Raw genomic sequence first — 16830 nt, 5'->3', positions numbered from 1 at the left:
AGATTCAAGGTTGAAAAATTTGCATACTTCGAATAAACGGATACTTGGAAGATTTCTTCGATAAGACAAAGGACGATGATTCAGAGATCGGAGGAGAGAAGTACATGGTAGATGACACCAGATTCCTACCAACTGGAACATTACGTCACTATCTCCCTTTCAAGCACCCATGTAAAGTACATACACGCTCTCCACGCTTCAAAGTTTTATACTCGAAATACCGATCTCTCCCTCTTTGTCGAAGAGATATCGCTGACTAATACGACGATTTTAAGAATACCATTTCCCTTTTCGCATCTTTTATTGTCGTTGTTCGAACCACGCTAGCTAGTATCTTCCGGCTGGTAAATATAAATCGTATAATATGCTAAATATAATTTCGTTCGATTAATATAGAAAATAGAAACAACAAAAAGGGACAAACTCGTTGACGAACTATGTCTAATAAATCTAGATTTATAACAAGAAGGAAATACATTTAACTGCTTCGAAAGTTCGAGCAAAGTAGAAATCTCGAAATCTTCTGGACTTACCGTTCCTAGAGAAGTCAACTCTACGTTCTAATAATAGCGGAGCTAATTAATTCTCAAACACGTAGGTAATGTACTTGCAACCGCGTAGACGTTTCTGGTTAGCTAAAATCCGTAAAGTCGTTACGTAGTCACTTAGGACACTGTGGTAAGAAAACGATATCTGTAAAGGTCACGAACGTACTCGTTCTAGAAGGGTAGCTCGAATGCATGAGAAAAAAAAAAGAAACGAAAAAAAAGTGAAAGAACGAATATAACTCAAAGACGATGATCTAACAGATTTCTCTTTTTGAGTAATATCCAAGAACCTAGTTGGCACAACAGCAACAACAACAATAACAACGGGATAATTATATTTAGATAGAGACAAGTATTATGAAACGTTTTATCCAACGTTTTTATTTACGTAAACGTTTTATTTATTAATTACTTGAAAATACAAACAGTAAATAACAAACTTTATGACTCGATAATTATAAGATTATATATTAAATAATTACAAACCTTTAATTAAGAAATGCCTTACAATTGATATAAATAACTACTCTATTTATTACTTTTATGAAGTACATATATATAAATTCAATGCTTGACTAAAATAACAGATCCTAAAGTACGATAAACTAAATTCCTTCCTTCCCCTCTCTCTCTCTCTCTCTCTCTCTCTTGTCTCTTACAAAGCAGAGCAAAAGTCGAACGAATAGCGATGCAAACGTAAAAGATGTTTCTGCTGTAAGGAGCTAGAAAGAATTTTTCGATCATCAAAGAGCCGTAAAGCCGTCGAGCGTTACTATCCGGGTCTCCTTTATTTGCGGTGGAAAAGTGAGGGCAGGCTACTAACCGGGAACGCGAAGATCTAGAAACGGCGCTTTCAACTGGATGACAGGCGAAAGGCATCCGGTCGAATGGGAGGACGTATAAAATCAAGTTGGATTACGTGCGAATGGTCGTCCTGCTACGTCGGTCGATATACTTAGCAAGTAATCGATGCTAGCATATACTACATATAAATATATGTATATATACATATATACATACACGCACATATACACGCACATATACACGCACACATTTATATATATGTATATGTATATGTATATGTATATGTATATGTATATGTATATGTATATGTATACATATAGATAGATTAAATGAGGGTACTCGAAAGCCTGGTAGAACGTCGCTTACCCGATAGTACCTACACGTATAAACGCTGACAATCGGACAGCTAATTCTACTCCCTTCGCTTTTAGTTCTCCTCCGAGCCGAGTAAAGTAACAAATCTTCGTTGCTATCCTGGTGCTATTTCCTTTACAAAACCGACGACATTCGACGTGATCGCAGCGAATATAAGATAGATATATCTAATACGTATAATTATATCTAATATATATTCCGCAAAGTTAATTAAAGGCTACCTCGTTAATTTTCTTATCTGAATGGATTTTTGTTTAAAAATGAAAATGAAGTAGAAAGAGAAGAAGAAGAAAAAGAAGAAGAAGAATACGAAGACAAAGGGCAGATGTAAGCAGGAAATTGAAGAAGATTTTTGATTGGTCGCTGATCGCGAAAGGTTCTCGGAGCAAAAAGCGACGGAAACGTTAACGGGACGAGTTTCTCAGTCCGTTATTCCATAAGGGAGAACAAGAAGAAGAAGAAGAAGAAGAAGAAGAAAAAGAGGGAGCTTTAGAAAAAGACGAAGAAAACGGTATAATACGAGACGATTGATAATCGTTAAGATAAAATTCTCATGATAATAAATGGAAACGAAGAAAGGTAGAATCGGTTTTAATAAGTCCTTACCTATACGATGATATTCGACTTTCGTCGAACTCATAAAAAAATATATACACATATAAATATACGTATATATGGATGTACCTAACATATACACAGATATATCTCACGTATACATGCAGACTCATACTCAAAACAGAATCAATATTCTCTTCCTTTCGACGGCGCAAACTAACAAGATTGTGTATCTTTTAGAGTACAAAACGGAGGGTGCACGAGAGAGACAGAGAGAGAGAGGGAGAGAGAGAGAGAGAGAGAGAAGGAAAAGAAAAAAACAGAGAAATGGTAAGAAAAGTTGCTGCTCTCACAATATCGCGATATGTAAGTCACATATCTTAACGAATCCATGAAGAGAACACAGGCTACCGATTAAAAGGGAAATTTCGTGGCTTTTGCGTGGTGCTGATAAAAAAGGACTAAAGATACCATGTCAGAAGAAACGGCGAATCTTATCTCTTTCTCTGTCTCTCATTCTCTTTCTCTCGAAAAGGTAAGTTGCTCCCGGTTCTACCGTACGGGATAACATGCTAATGGAACGTAGGCGTAGCACGGAAATAAGGAGACGCGGGCGTGCTCGCACGACAAAGTGGTAAGTAGCCAATTTTGGTCTCGCTTTCGAGAGCGGCAAACCAGTCGTATAAACGTTCAACGAAAGCAGGACTCTCTCGATCCTTGTCGATTACAACAATCGAGTAAAATATGGAAACTCGAAGGACGTTTAATGAATATCTAAGGACCTTGAACAATAACTGGAATATAAACAATCTTCTAATGTTATGAATCGTCATAAGTAGTTACGTCGTTTTAATGGTAACCTATTAACACGATTATATTCGTACGAAGATATCACATGTAATTTATTAGGCCTATCCGATATAGTTATTTAACGTCGTAAAATTAAATACTATGTAAATGACTTAATCAAATGATAAAATACTAACGTCTTAAAAATATTCGAGACTAAATGATAAATTACGCGGCATTATCTATTACTATTTTTTTTTTTTTATTTGCAAACGCGAAAATATACATACCTTCGTAGTACAGTAATCGACTAAGGTATGAGGTAGATGTACATTGGTACTGCTCAAAGGATTAAATAAACGAGTGACGTACTGAAAATAGAGACGTCCACACGGATGTTGATTCCTCGACTGCTACAAAGCGACTGCGCTGTTATGTTTACATTAGCCAATTCATATCAAATAAAAGAAGCAAGTTAATCGATTGCAATGACTATAGATACTCGTTGATGTAAACCTTTTGTTTACCTATCGACGATCGAATGACTCGTACACACGAATAAACTAAAGTAAAACGAAACGAAAACGTTTCTTAATCTATTCATTTATCTTAATTACCTACACGTAATACGATAATACTTTGTTTTTTTTTTTTTTGTATGACGCAAATCGATCAATATAAATTACAAGAAAAAAAGAAAAGAAAAAGTAACGAAACACGCGCACAACAAACATACATACGTACATATATAATACGCTTATTAAAACGCAAATTGAAAAAAAACGAAACAAACATATCAAACAAGATGGAATAAGACTGTGTTAAACGTGAACCACTAAACCGTCGAGATAGAAAGAGAAAGAGAAAGAGAAAGAGAAAGAGAAAGAGAAAGAGAGAGAGAGAGAGAGAAAGGAAGAAAGAAAAAAGAGGGAGACAGAGAGAATGAGAAAGAAAATTACTAGGAAGTGACGGAAGAGATCAAGAAGGCAATAGGAATAGTTTAAGGGGCATCGGTCAGGTAGGAGTCCGGTAGGCGAGCCGTTTGCCGGTTGGAAGGCGAGTCCAAGCCTCTGGAAGGATGCTGGAGAGGCCACCGAGTGGTGGCGGCACGGCCGGTGTGGTCAGGTGGCTCGCAAGGACGCGGCAGGCCGTTCACCCGTTCACCACTCTTTCCCCACTCCACCCCATCCCACCATTTCTCCACGCGTCGAGTTCTTCGCTCGACGACGACAACGACAACGCTTTGGGATCTCTCTTTCTCTTTCTCTCTCTCTATCTCTCTTTCTATCTCTCTTTCTATCTCTCTTTCTATCTCTTTTTCTATCTCTTTCTCTTTCTCTCTCTTTCCCCTCTCTTCCCACCCTTCCTCCCTCACTCCTTCTCTCTCTTTCTCTCTCTCTCTCTCAACAGTACTGGACCGTTGTCCCTGCTTCCATCTCCCCTTCTCTTCTTTTCTCGTTTACCTGAGCTCTACCCCCACTATTCTCCACTACTTTAACCCCCACCAACTCACTGAAGCAGTCGACACGAGCACCGTCTTAACTGAGTTACCGGTATTTGTACTCCGAGGAATCGCCGCTTACCCAACTCTACTCCTGTTCATGTAAACACGATAATTGGCCTGTTACACTTTGCCCCTCGTGTGCCGACCGAAGAAATTTTTTCTCGATAATATGGCGAAAAGCGTGAACCGTAAAGTAAGATTTCTCTTGGCGAGAAAGGAAGAGATAAGAAGAGGAGTACTAGAAATTGCAGGATTCGATACGAGCGAGTTGATAAGTCGCCCTCCTTTTTTTTTCTTTCTTTTTTTTTAATACTTCGTTCGAACGGATATTATCAACTCGAAGGGATTTAATTTCATTTGTTTAATTGCACGTATATTTCATTAAAAAATACATTTATGTGTACATTGTTGATACACGAGATACATAAAGTACTATAACGAGAATTTTAACAGTTCATATTCGAAACGATCGCTGAGAGTCGATCTTACTAAGAGAATATCGATTCGATGGAGAGATAGATAGATAGATAGATAGATAGATAGATAGATAGATAGATAGATAGATAGATAGATAGATAGATAGATAGATCGTGGAGAGGCGGGAATAGTAATTAAGATGAAAATTTATAATCGTATATAGAAATCGAACGAATTCGTTTGGGAGACTACGGGACCATCTATCTTCGAAGCGAATACGAGGACGTTAATGGCGAGGAGTCCGAGCCCTGGCATAAATCTTAGAATCCGGAAAGGAAAACGGTTAAGGCGTTAGAGTTACCACGGGATATGGCGATTCGTTTGCATTAACGCAATATTTCCTTGCCACCTGACCTTCCACCAGGAGAGGATGTCGCCGGGCGAAGCGATATATTGCGAATTAGCGAGGAGTATTATTCGCGCGAGTAATCTTAAGATAGTACTACCGCGGCACCTCCTCCACAACCTCCATCTCCACCTCTACCACTACCTCTACCTACTATTTCCATCTCCATCTCCTTCTTCTGCTCTTTACCAAGGAGAAACGGAATTCTTCAAGGAACGTTTATTATCGTGATACAAGCGTAGTCGTGTAGTCCCGCGTGGAGAAGACACGCTATCGATTATCTCGAGTGCGAGAAGAGCTTTGGTTGGAACTAGCGAAAACCGTAAAAGAGAGAGAGAGAGAGAGAGAGAGAGGATAACTGGCTAAGAAACGGCTATTAAATTCTCATTGTCGCTACAAATCCGCCTTAGCTCTTTCGTTGCTGCTACTCTCGTCTGATCGATGATGCCACCGTGCTAGTAAGTTTCTAACAGTGAAAGCAAAAGAATTATCATGAAATATCGGCATAACTAGTACACCCTTTCTTCTTTATCATCGCCTATCGTACGTCTCGGTGATTTTTTCGTATATAAGGCGTAAAAAAAAAAAGCGTAAGAGAACGCGAGTGATTTTTCCAACAGAGGAAATAATAGATCTTTTTGAGGAGGGTTCGAATGAGAAAGAGAAAGAGAAAGAGAAAGAGAAAGAGAAAGAGAAAGAGAGAGAGAGAGAGATGGAATCATAATCACGGTAAAGAAAAAAGAGAGAAAGAAGAAGGGAGTTTGCTCTCCCGCAGGGAACTAATAACCGGGTTTCGCAAACGTGTCCCATGCACACGTACGCGTGTTCCTCTCGCGTGCGCTACTCCTCTTCGTTGCTTTCATGACGAGTATCGGCATCAAAAGCAGCAGCAACGAGTCGCCGTAGCGAGTTGGCTTGATTCTTTCTTTCTCTCTCTCTCTCTTTCTCTCTCTCTCGAAGGCACGCGTCAACGCAGGTAACCGATAAACGGATGGCGGCGTTCTTTCGCTGTTATTAGTTTTCTTTTTCGTAACACGCGTCCTGTCAGGGCCAGGAAATAAGAAGTATTCCGTTAGGAGTTACTTTGTCAGCCATGGCAAAGTGACTTTATATAGAGAGAGAAAGAGAGAAAGAGCAGGACGTAGACTCTCCTCTTTTTTTCTCACCCTTATATCTCTTTCTCTTTCTCTTATGTAGCCACTCTTTCTCTGGCAGACCCATTCATCTCGCAGTGATTCTCGAAGAGAAGGAAAGGGGAGATGAACAGAAAGAGAAAGAAAGAGAAAGAGAGAGAAAGAGAGAGAACTCGTGAAGGAAGTCGATCGAACAGAAATTGAATGATCGACTCGGGGGTGGTAGAAAGGGGGTGAGAGGATTCTAGGGCGCTTGATTGTTCATTCAAACAACAATCGTAATTGCGTTACACGCCGCCGAAGGGGCAAAGGGGAACAACAAGTAAAGGGCTGAGAAGGCTGAGAGTGGGGGTGGAGAACGATGGGAAAATTCGACGACGTTGTCCTCGTTGTTCTCTTTCTTTCTCATTCTCTTTTTTTCTCTCTTTTTCTTTCTCTCGATTTTTATTAGGGGACAAATCGGTCGGTCCCGAGTCTCGATGAGTGGCCACCTCAAAAAAAAAAAAAGCTTTCTAGATCCCCGTGTGATTCTTTGAGAGCAGCTTGGCACTATGCTAACATTATTAGGAACGCCAACGTTAAGAGAGCACGTTCCTATTCGATATCGTCCACTTCTTCGGACCTCGTTAACTTTTCTTTTTCGTGATATCGCTAATCGATTTATTTATTTAGAAAATTATAGATCATCGATTTTTAAATGATAGAATATAGACTGGATCTAACTTCTTCTTCTTCTTCTTCTTCTGTGTTTTTTCTTTTTTCTTTTTTTTTTTTTTCTTCGCGAGAGAAGAAAAACCTTCGAAACGTTGAATCGTCGAGTCATCGGCGTAGCGGTATCTCAAGGTCAAACGGAACGAAGGCACGTGGATACTAAGTAGGATGAGCAAAATCGCAAATGGCTAAGCTCGATTCTTGAATTATGAGAAGGTTTTAGCTCGGTGAGTGGTACTCGAGGCTGCCGTATCTCACATATCTCTACGTACGTACCGATTATATAGCACGCAAAGAGGTTTCGTGCTCGTCTCTCCTAGACTAATGCCAAGAATGGACTATGAAGTCGATGGAAAACGATGGAAGGGAAAGGGGAGAGAAGAGAAGCAGAGGAAAAGAGTCAGAGAGGGAAACTAACGATTTGCTCGGTTAATATTTGTTCAGCTATGTGTTCCTTTTCGAGTCGCCTACTAAATCGAGGTTGACGTATTGTTACTACCTCCGTTGCGATTAACATAATAATGCAAACACAATGACACGGCGGTCTCCGGGTCTGACTCGTGTCTGTTTGAGCAGGTGAAAATTTTACCGTGGCCATCGCGGAATTGCGTAGGCGCCCTGCCACTATGTAACCTCTTCTTCCTTCTCCTCCTTCTTCTCTTCCTCTTTCTCCTCCTACCATCATTCTCATTCGTTTCTCCTTTCGAGAAGAAGTTATACCAACTCCCGCATGTTGTTGCATTACAGCGAGACCAATTGTTTTCTAATTCAATTAGTAACGTCTCGTGAATTTTCAGTCTTTTTTTTTTTCTCTTTTTTTATCTTTTTTTTCGGCACGAGCGTAACGCGATTCGCGCGTATAGACTTTCTTTCATATCGAGGCCTCGTCGTAGCTAGTATTGTTAGACCTCGACAAATCTTTATCTCTAGAAGAAGGACGCGTTCTATCCATTGACTACTTTTTTTCTTTTTTCATCATTTATTTCGCTATCATTCTTTTCGCGCGATGAGAAACGCGTTGCGTGCTCGTTATCAAAGAGACCAGAGTTTTTATCTCTCATTGAATTCGTTACGTACACCGGAGATTTCTCATTTCCAGGTAATTAATTTACAATGAACCGGACGAAAGAAGGGGAGCTAATCCTTGGTTTCGAGGGTTACTTACCAGCTCGAACTTCTATCGTACGATAAAAGGGATGCTTGCTCACCGCAAACAACGAACGCCGAACATAATTGACTCCTCGACTCTCTCTCTCTCTCTCTCTCTCTCTCTCTCTCTCTCTCTTTTTCTTTTCCTCTTTTTTTCTCTTTCTCTCGCGTTAATTCGATCGTCGAAAAATTATTTTATCGATACGAGGGGAAACGTATAGAGAAAGAGAGAAACAGAGCGCGAGAGAAAGAGAAATAGTGATAACATGATGTTGTATTAACAGCCATTCGATAAACATTCGTTTCGATAAAACAAATTTTACCGATGTCAAAATCTCTATAGGACACAATTTTACGAAGAGCGAATGTTATAAATAAATCAAATTTTACCAATAAATAAACATTGATAAACGATATACTAATTCGTTTCATTAAAATTTAATCAAGAATGAACGCGTTTATAGATTCTGTATACTCTTGACATTCGTATATTCGATTCAAAATGTTTTGTTATGTGATTTTTTTTTTTTTTGTAACAACGATGATAATAACAATAATAATAATTATTATAAGTATAATAAAATTGTTACAAAAAAAAAACATGAAGAAAAAGCGAGTTCGATTTTTAGATGAATTTTTTCCATCTCTATCCCTCTTTTTTTTTTCTAGGACAGTCGTCGAAGGATATCCTATATAACACGGAGAAAACGTTTGCCAAGCATAGATGGCAGGGAACTTAATCGTAAAAAATAATTGCTAGTACAGGAGACTCGGGGAGAGAAGGTGATGAAGGTGGAGAAGATGGAAAAGAAAAGAGAGCAGCAGAGAAAAAGCTCGCGTACCGGATGCAGGCCGGAAAATGACAATCACTAGGCGCAGGACAGTTTCCTCTGTCTGACGTCAATCTGTGAGAATCAGTTGAATTTGCTCGGCGGTGCAATCTGTTAAGGGAGTGAGATATCAGAAGGGGTGGATAGCCGCCCGGGGCTCGTTCGACCTTCGCTCTAATTTATCGACTCGTCGATGGTTCTCTTAAGGTGTCCATCCTTTCTCAAAACGACGAACGAATCGATAAGATCGATATTTATCGTCAACGTTGACTTTATAAGAGGGCTTATTCTTAAGAAAAAAAAATAAATAAATAAAAAAGAACAGAACAGAAAACGAAAAAGAAAAATTAAGTTTAGAACAAGTCAAATCGATAATATGGTAGTTAATTATGGAAATGATGATGATAATAATGATGATGATGATAATGATGATGAGAGTAAATAAATTAAAACGCAAAATGATCGAGCACTGACGAGCTTATGTTACATTACCGGTCGATAGATAATATGCTAAAATAATTATTATTTTCTCTTCGAGGCTAACGAGAAGCGATAATGTCGTTCCTCTGACAACCTTCATTCTCTGTTCCCCCAGTTTTTTCTCTACCCTTCGACGAGCTTGTACCGCGATAATAATCGACGAGATCTCTCGACAGGTGTCCGCCAAGGACGATTTTACATACGGCACGTCAGTCTCGATCTCTTTTCCAACGTCAAACCCAACGAAGGGTTCTTTCGTCTTACGAGAAACATCGGGACTATCGATAAGACGAATAAGGTCTTCGCGCAAAATTGGAAAGGAAGTCATCCTCTTCGAGATATATCGAAGATCGATCGACAGCGAATAGATAAAAGAGAATATATAAAAATAAAAGAAAAAAATAAATAAATAAATAAATAAACGTACGTAATTGTAACTTAATCAAGAAGAAGTCTGGCTCATTTCCAAATGCCTACGTCATTCGACCTTCGTTTACTTTCGAGCACTTTTCGATTATCTCGACGTGAATTATTTTTATTCTCGACGTCTCTCCTTCGATCTCTACTCGTGGACAATTTACATAACAAATCGAATTCAAATGGATCGAGACAATGTACCAACGAGGCCGTTAATTAATTTAGCGTGTTAATTATCGAAGAGGACTCGATAAGACTGAATGCGTTGCGTGTAGTTAATAAAGACGTGAGCCTTTCGTTCCATTGGAACATTGTATCGTTTTAGAACGAGTGAAATGAAAAAGCTCGTCGTATGAGATAGCGATTACTTTTATATCCACAGCAAAAAAAGAAAGAAAGAAAGAAAGAAAAAAAGAGAAAGAGAGAGAGAGAGAGAGAAGCAGTGGTATAGAACGTGAAAAGCAAAGGTCGCGTAACAAGAATCTCGAGGCACTAGCCTTCCATTTGAAGTCTGACTCGAACGAACGGGTCTCTCTTGTACCTGTTCTCTCTCTCTCTCTCTCTTTCGCAGGTGGAACGTATCCTCCTTCGACGTTCGTTGGCTTTGTGGCGGAGATCGGTGCAGCGTGATTTCACCCCCTATGTAGATGGGCACAAGCGAAAGAGCATGAGAGAAAGAAAGGGAAAGAATATTAAAGAGACTACCGTGTTTCCGTGCTACGCTTTGCGATCTTCTTTCTTTCCTTCGGTAAAGGTCCGAGTCGTTTCTTATTAGTTATTAGTGTACACGCTCGAGCGCGTGGCAATGGTGGCAGCGAACGAAAAGAGAGAGAAAAGGAAAAAAATAAAGAAAGAAAAAAGAAGAAAGAAAGAAAGAAAGGAAGGAAGAGAAAGAGAGAAAAATATAGAAGAGGATGGAGGAAGTAGGAGCCAAACGAAATGGTTTGCAAGCGTGGAGGGAAGAATAGAGACGAAGTCTTGAATGGGGCCTTTGAATTACCGCTGGCTGCTTGTTTTCCATAGACACATAATGTATATACACGGCTGTACGGGCGACTCCAGGTCGGGAACGCAAGAGAGTAGTAGCATGGCTTGCCAAGTAATACATAAGTATAGCCAAGCTCGGCGATACGAGCTTACACAAGCGAATCCGCAAAGTCCATAGATGGAACGAGAAAGAGAGAGAGAGAGAGAGAGAGAGAGGGAGGGAAAGGGGAGGAGGGAGAGTAGGAAGAGAAAGAGGGAAGGCGCCAGAACACGGCTACTCGACTGGCATCGTCAACACACCACCATCGTCGTATCACCAAGCAGCACTAGCATCACCACTGCTATCATCCTCCTCTTCTGTCCTTTCTCCTTGTCGCCCGGTGTCCCACCTCCACCCTCTTCGACTCTCTGAAAGATCCCTCCCTCCCTCTCTCTCTCTCTTTCTATCTTTTTCTTTCTCTCGCCATACGGGGTACACCCTGTCGTCTTGTGAAAAGAATAATGTCTCTCTTTGAAACATTAGCAATTCTATGATCGCCACCTTTATTTATATACGGCACGACGACGCAGTTCGCTCCACCTCCACCTCCTTCACCCTATTCGCAGAGAACTCGCGTATGAATATACATATATTGCCATATATATATATATATATATATATATATATATATATATATATATATATATATAGAAAAAGAGAGAGAAAGAGGTATGTCGTCGTGAAGAGGACGGAAAGAAAATTGTGAGAGACGAACGGGAAAACGGAGGAGGAGGTGAAGCTGGTGGAGGTAGTTTTCTCTGCACCGGTGAAGAAGCAAGAAGAGGGACAGAGACAGAAAAGTTACTGCTGTCGTTGTTGGTAGTAGTGGTGGTGATGATGGTGATGGTGGTGATGGTGATGGTGATGTTGATATTGGTGTCGGTGTTGGTGTTGGTGTTGCTGGTGGTGTTGCTACTACACTACTACTACTACTACTACTACTACTACTACTACTGCTGCTGCTGCTGCTGTTGCTGCTGCTGCTGCAAACGCTACCGTTGCCTTGTTACAAAATACTTTAATTAATGACCCCTCGGAACAAATTTACCTTCATTATTAGCACATTCATGCCGCGCGCCTCGACGGCGTTACGTACGTGAGCGCGCGTGTACGTAACACGTGTATTCGAGAGTCACAAAGACCGGCATTGTGCGGGACGCTCATAAAAGGCGCCTGTTCTTGCGCGGGCTTTAAATAATTCAATTCACCGAATGCTTCCACTCCTCCCCCTCTCCTCCTTCTCCTCCTCCTCCTTCTCCTTCTCCTCCTCCTCCTCCTCCTCCTCCACCTCCTCCTCCTCTTCCTCCTTCTCAGTCACTGCCAAGCATCGCCTTTTGCCGCTGTTGCTGCTACTGCTGTTACTGCTACTGCTGCTGTTGCCGATGGCGTTCCTCCTCTTCGTTAGAGGAACTTAAGTGCAAATGGAAAGAGAGATATACAGAAAGAGAGAGAGAGAGAGAGAGAGAGAGGGCAACAAGAAAATAAGAGGAAGGAATCACAGTGCGGAAAGAAAGAGAGGGTGTGATCTTAGTGGACTCTCGCGACCCTCATCGAGCATTTCCTTTCGTTGCAGAAGAAGAACCGTTCCTCTCCCTCTCCCTTCTCCTCTTTCTCTCCCTGCTCATCCTCTGTTGAGAAGAGCCAACCATCGGACCCTCGACGAAATACTTGGATCACGATGATCTTATCCACCGTGACAACCCATCGCATTCTCGCGTGACACGCGAGAGAAGCCTTCGCTAATTATTCCTCGCGTCGACACGAGCGAGCTTAATAATATTTCATCAAATAACTGTTGAGGGATATAAGGGGGTTAGTTTGTACGTGTCTTAGTATTTCCGTCGGAGTATCTACTTTTTCAATTATATCCCTTTATACGTCGTTGAGATGAATTTTTTCTCTCTTTTTTTTTTTTTCTTCTTTTTCTTTCTTCTTCTCTTATTAATCAACGAAATCGACTCCTTTATTGTGTAATATTTATATTTATAATAATCGGAAAAAATTGATAGTCTCTTCTATCCTTATATCAAACCTTATTGAAACAAACCGATGTTTTTTTTTTCTTCCCATTCCATACCTTCCCTATCTTATCCGCACGAAATTCTAGTAACGTAGGGCATTACCAGACGTTCCGAATAAATCCATACCGATGAACGTCCATTCTTCGAAGAGCGAGAACACGATAAAGAAACGTAGGTTGGTAGGTAGGTAGGTAGGTAGATACGTGGTGCACGAGAAGACACCGGCCAAGGTACGAAGCGGTCATTAAACGAAGTCCTTTTAAATTACAAGCTGCATCGAGCGGCGAGGTCGAATGTAAAGCGATTACGCGTCGCCCGACGACTTTTTGTCGCACGAGTGAGATTCGGCCGAGTCGATCTCTATCTCTGGAGAAAGAGGTAGCAACTAAATACATTCTCCCCACCATCCTTCCTATCCTCTCTCTCTCTCTCTCTTTTTCTCCCTCTTTACGAAGATCTCGAATCTATCTTCCTATTAGTATAGCAGGGTCCTATCCCGCTGTGGAGAAAGGGTGGACCATGGAGATACTATAAATCACTCCTGTCGATCTTAAAGTATCTATTATTTTAATTGACTCGTCAGAGGTGGACGGTGATTACGGGTTAAGAGGTTGACCCTTTGGATCACTTTTTCTCTCTCTCTCTCTCTCTCTCTCTCTCTTTTATTTATATTATTCCTTTTAACGTAACCATATAAAGCTTCCTACTGCTCCATAGCGGATATATTCTGTCTTGTTTGTTATGCCAAGAGTGAGACGAGCGAATCGGAAGACATTAAAGCGACGCCGACTCGTTTATATCCAACATCGAGAGAGCAAAACTCGCCCGTTTTCTTCGGAAGATGAGAAGAGGGGAAGTTGGTGGGTGGATAGTTGGTAGGTAAAGGAAGAGTTACGAGCCATGGGGAATCGATGGGGAAGAAAAGGAAGGCAAACGACGACGACCAAGACGAAGAAACCTTCTCGCATAGCTCGTGAACGCACAATAACTCGTCTGTTCGAACGCTTCGCGCGTTCGAACGCTAGAGAGTTAATAAAGTGTGTAAAGAGAAAAGACTGGACCGTGCAAGAGAGACCCGTTCCTCGTATCCCAAGCTAATTATTCACGCGTGTTTAAAAAGCAAGATTCTTCGTAGGAATCTGACTTTCTTCCTCCGGCATATAGAGATCTTACATATATAGAGATTTCATCTCGCGGCACACCTATCCGTGTCCTACCTATTCTATTTTTCCTTTTATTTTTCTTTCTTTTCCTTTCTTTCCTCTCTCTCTCTCTCTCTCTCTCTCTCTCTCTCTCTCTCTCTCTCTCTCTCTCCCTCTCCCAGCCATTAGTTTCGCGTTATCTCGTTTCTCATTGAAAGCGAGTAGAAAATAAGATTTATCACTTACTACGATTAGCTTCGATTTTTTACATAATACTCTTCATTTATATTTTCTCGGACTTACTATTAAACGGAATGAAATTATACGACGCGTTGTAAATGTTCCAAACGATCGTTCCAAACGAAATTCTATCAAACTAGATCATTTCCTTTCAATAAGGAGTCCGTTCAAATACGTAAAAAAGATAGTAACGGGAAAATAACGCCTCGATTACAGTGTATACGTTTTCCGGTATCTTGGCCATTGCTATAAGAAAAAAAAGATACAGAGAGAAAGAGAGAGAGAAACGGAGAAAGAGAAAGAGAAGGGGGGAGAGGAGAGATGGAATGGAGATGAGAGTAGAGAACACGCAGGAAAAAAAGTAGAAGAGAGAGAGAGAGAGAGAGAGAGAGAGAGAGAGAGAGAGAAAGAGAGAAAGAGAGAAAGAAAGAAAGAAAAAAAGGACGAAGAAGAAGAGAAGAAAGAGGAGGAGGGTGCTCGTTCCGGGCTCTAGCCAGACAAACAGCCCCTCGGCCCGAGACGATGCACGAGTCTCCCGGTGCTTTTTACTCCGCTCGTTTCAAGTTTACATTTATGGAGTGATTCCCTTACCCGTTGTCACCGACCGCCTCTCTTTTCTACCCGCCTTACCTTACTCTCTTTCTCTCTCTTTCTCTTTCTCTTTCTCTCTTTCTTTTCCCCTTTTGCACTTGTATGCAGATGCACCGTCGTCGGTAGACACAGGCACTGGCATCGGTGATTATCGCTACTACCTTGCCATCACCATCTCTCTCTCTCTCTCTCTTTCTCTCTCTCTTTCTCTCTTTCTTTCTTTCTCACTCTCACTCTTATTTCGTTTCCTTTTCCTTTTTCTTTCTGTCCGTCCGTCTGTCTCCCTTTCGCCCCATTTAACCAGAACAATGCACCGACGGCGTAAGGACATTAACGTCGCTTCTTTCTTTTTCGACGAGAACTCACCGCAGGTGTTGCGGTTCGATGATAATTGGAAGAGAAACGAGTCCAGAACGACGAACGACTCTTCTTCTTATTCTTCTTCTTCTTCTTCTTCTTCTTCTTTTTCTTCCTCTTCTTCTTCGACGTCTTTCAGACTCCGAAAGCCAATGAAAATGCGATTCCAAGCGTTTTAAAGTCTTTTCGATTTTTCTCTTTCGTTCAAGAGATAAAGAGAGAGAGAGAGAGAGAGAAGTCAGACGATCGATAAATTCATATTTAATTTTATTAAACTCGATTATTTTCACGAAAGATTGTAACGTTTCTAAGTTGTGAGATAAAAAGACGAACGAAGAGTTGAAACAAATGATGCGGAACGTTCGGACGTTCGATTTATGCTTGGCATTATACGAGTAGCTAGCGCACAGATACACGTAAAGACGTTTTTATATCAGTAATAGATATCAAACAAAACGGAGAGAGAATTCTTGATCTCCTTTGCTTACCCAAATAACTAATATAAATTTTACTACTGAACAACGTAAAAAATAAAAGAATTGAGATAACGTCCGACGATATCTACTTTTCGAAAGTCGAAGCGTCCGATGGTATGAAATATATTATTTAGAATGTAACAATATCAAGAGACTCTATCGATTATTATCGTAATACGATGATACTATATATATACATACATACATACATACACACACACACATATATATATATCGTCGTTTCCTTTGCAAGATTTTAATGAATATCAGCATAAAATCTTTTAACGTTTAATTTGAGCGTTATATTATAAAAGAAAATAGAAAAAGGAATAAATATAAAAGAGAAAAAAAGAAATGAATTAAAGATATATATATATAAAAATTTTGCCAATGTCTTTCGATAAAATATCTACTGACGATGCTCGATGATTCTTTCTCTTCCTTCTTGATAACGTTCGAACGAAGGGAAGGGAGAGAAAGAGAGAAAGAGAGAAAGAGAGAGAGAGAGAGAGAGAGAGAAAGAAAAAAAAAGTATTCTTAATGAAACATATCGTAAAGAGGATTATTTATCCGCAGCTATCTGGAATCCACGACAATTCCATCGGTGCGTTCTCTCGTTAAAGTAACGGTCGTTTCCACTTGAGATATTTCCATCGGTTTAACATGTGCCGTTTAGCCGGCAAATGTAGCGTAATGATATTTAATTAAATTGCCAATTGTCGCGGCTACCGATCTCGGCGCTTTTATTTAATGAGAAAAATTATTTTTATTCCAAGGATATTAAGCCCCTCGTCACTCGCCTCGTTTTGCACCAGCGCGCTTACCTGACCACGAAGCGAATGCCACGACGTATCGTTG

The 16830-nt window shown here is 40.4% G+C and overlaps 1 protein-coding gene and 1 long non-coding RNA gene across 7 annotated transcripts in view; one reads left to right on the top strand and one right to left on the bottom strand.

The window, feature by feature from the left end:
• Positions 1–1045, top strand: part of LOC127062845 (uncharacterized) — a 28693-nt gene extending 27648 nt beyond the window's left edge. The window contains exon 3 of the long non-coding RNA XR_007781210.1: positions 1–1045. This exon is cut by the window's left edge and continues 101 nt beyond it. This is a non-coding gene — a long non-coding RNA (uncharacterized LOC127062845).
• Positions 1–16830, bottom strand: part of LOC127062827 (transcription factor Sox-6-like) — a 171880-nt gene that overhangs the window by 115925 nt on the left and 39125 nt on the right. The window lies entirely within an intron of this gene.

The sequence above is a fragment of the Vespula vulgaris genome, chromosome 3 (genome assembly GCF_905475345.1).
Source record: "Vespula vulgaris chromosome 3, iyVesVulg1.1, whole genome shotgun sequence".
Lineage (NCBI taxonomy): Eukaryota > Metazoa > Arthropoda > Insecta > Hymenoptera > Vespidae > Vespula > Vespula vulgaris.
This window is presented reverse-complemented; position numbering and strand designations above follow the sequence as displayed.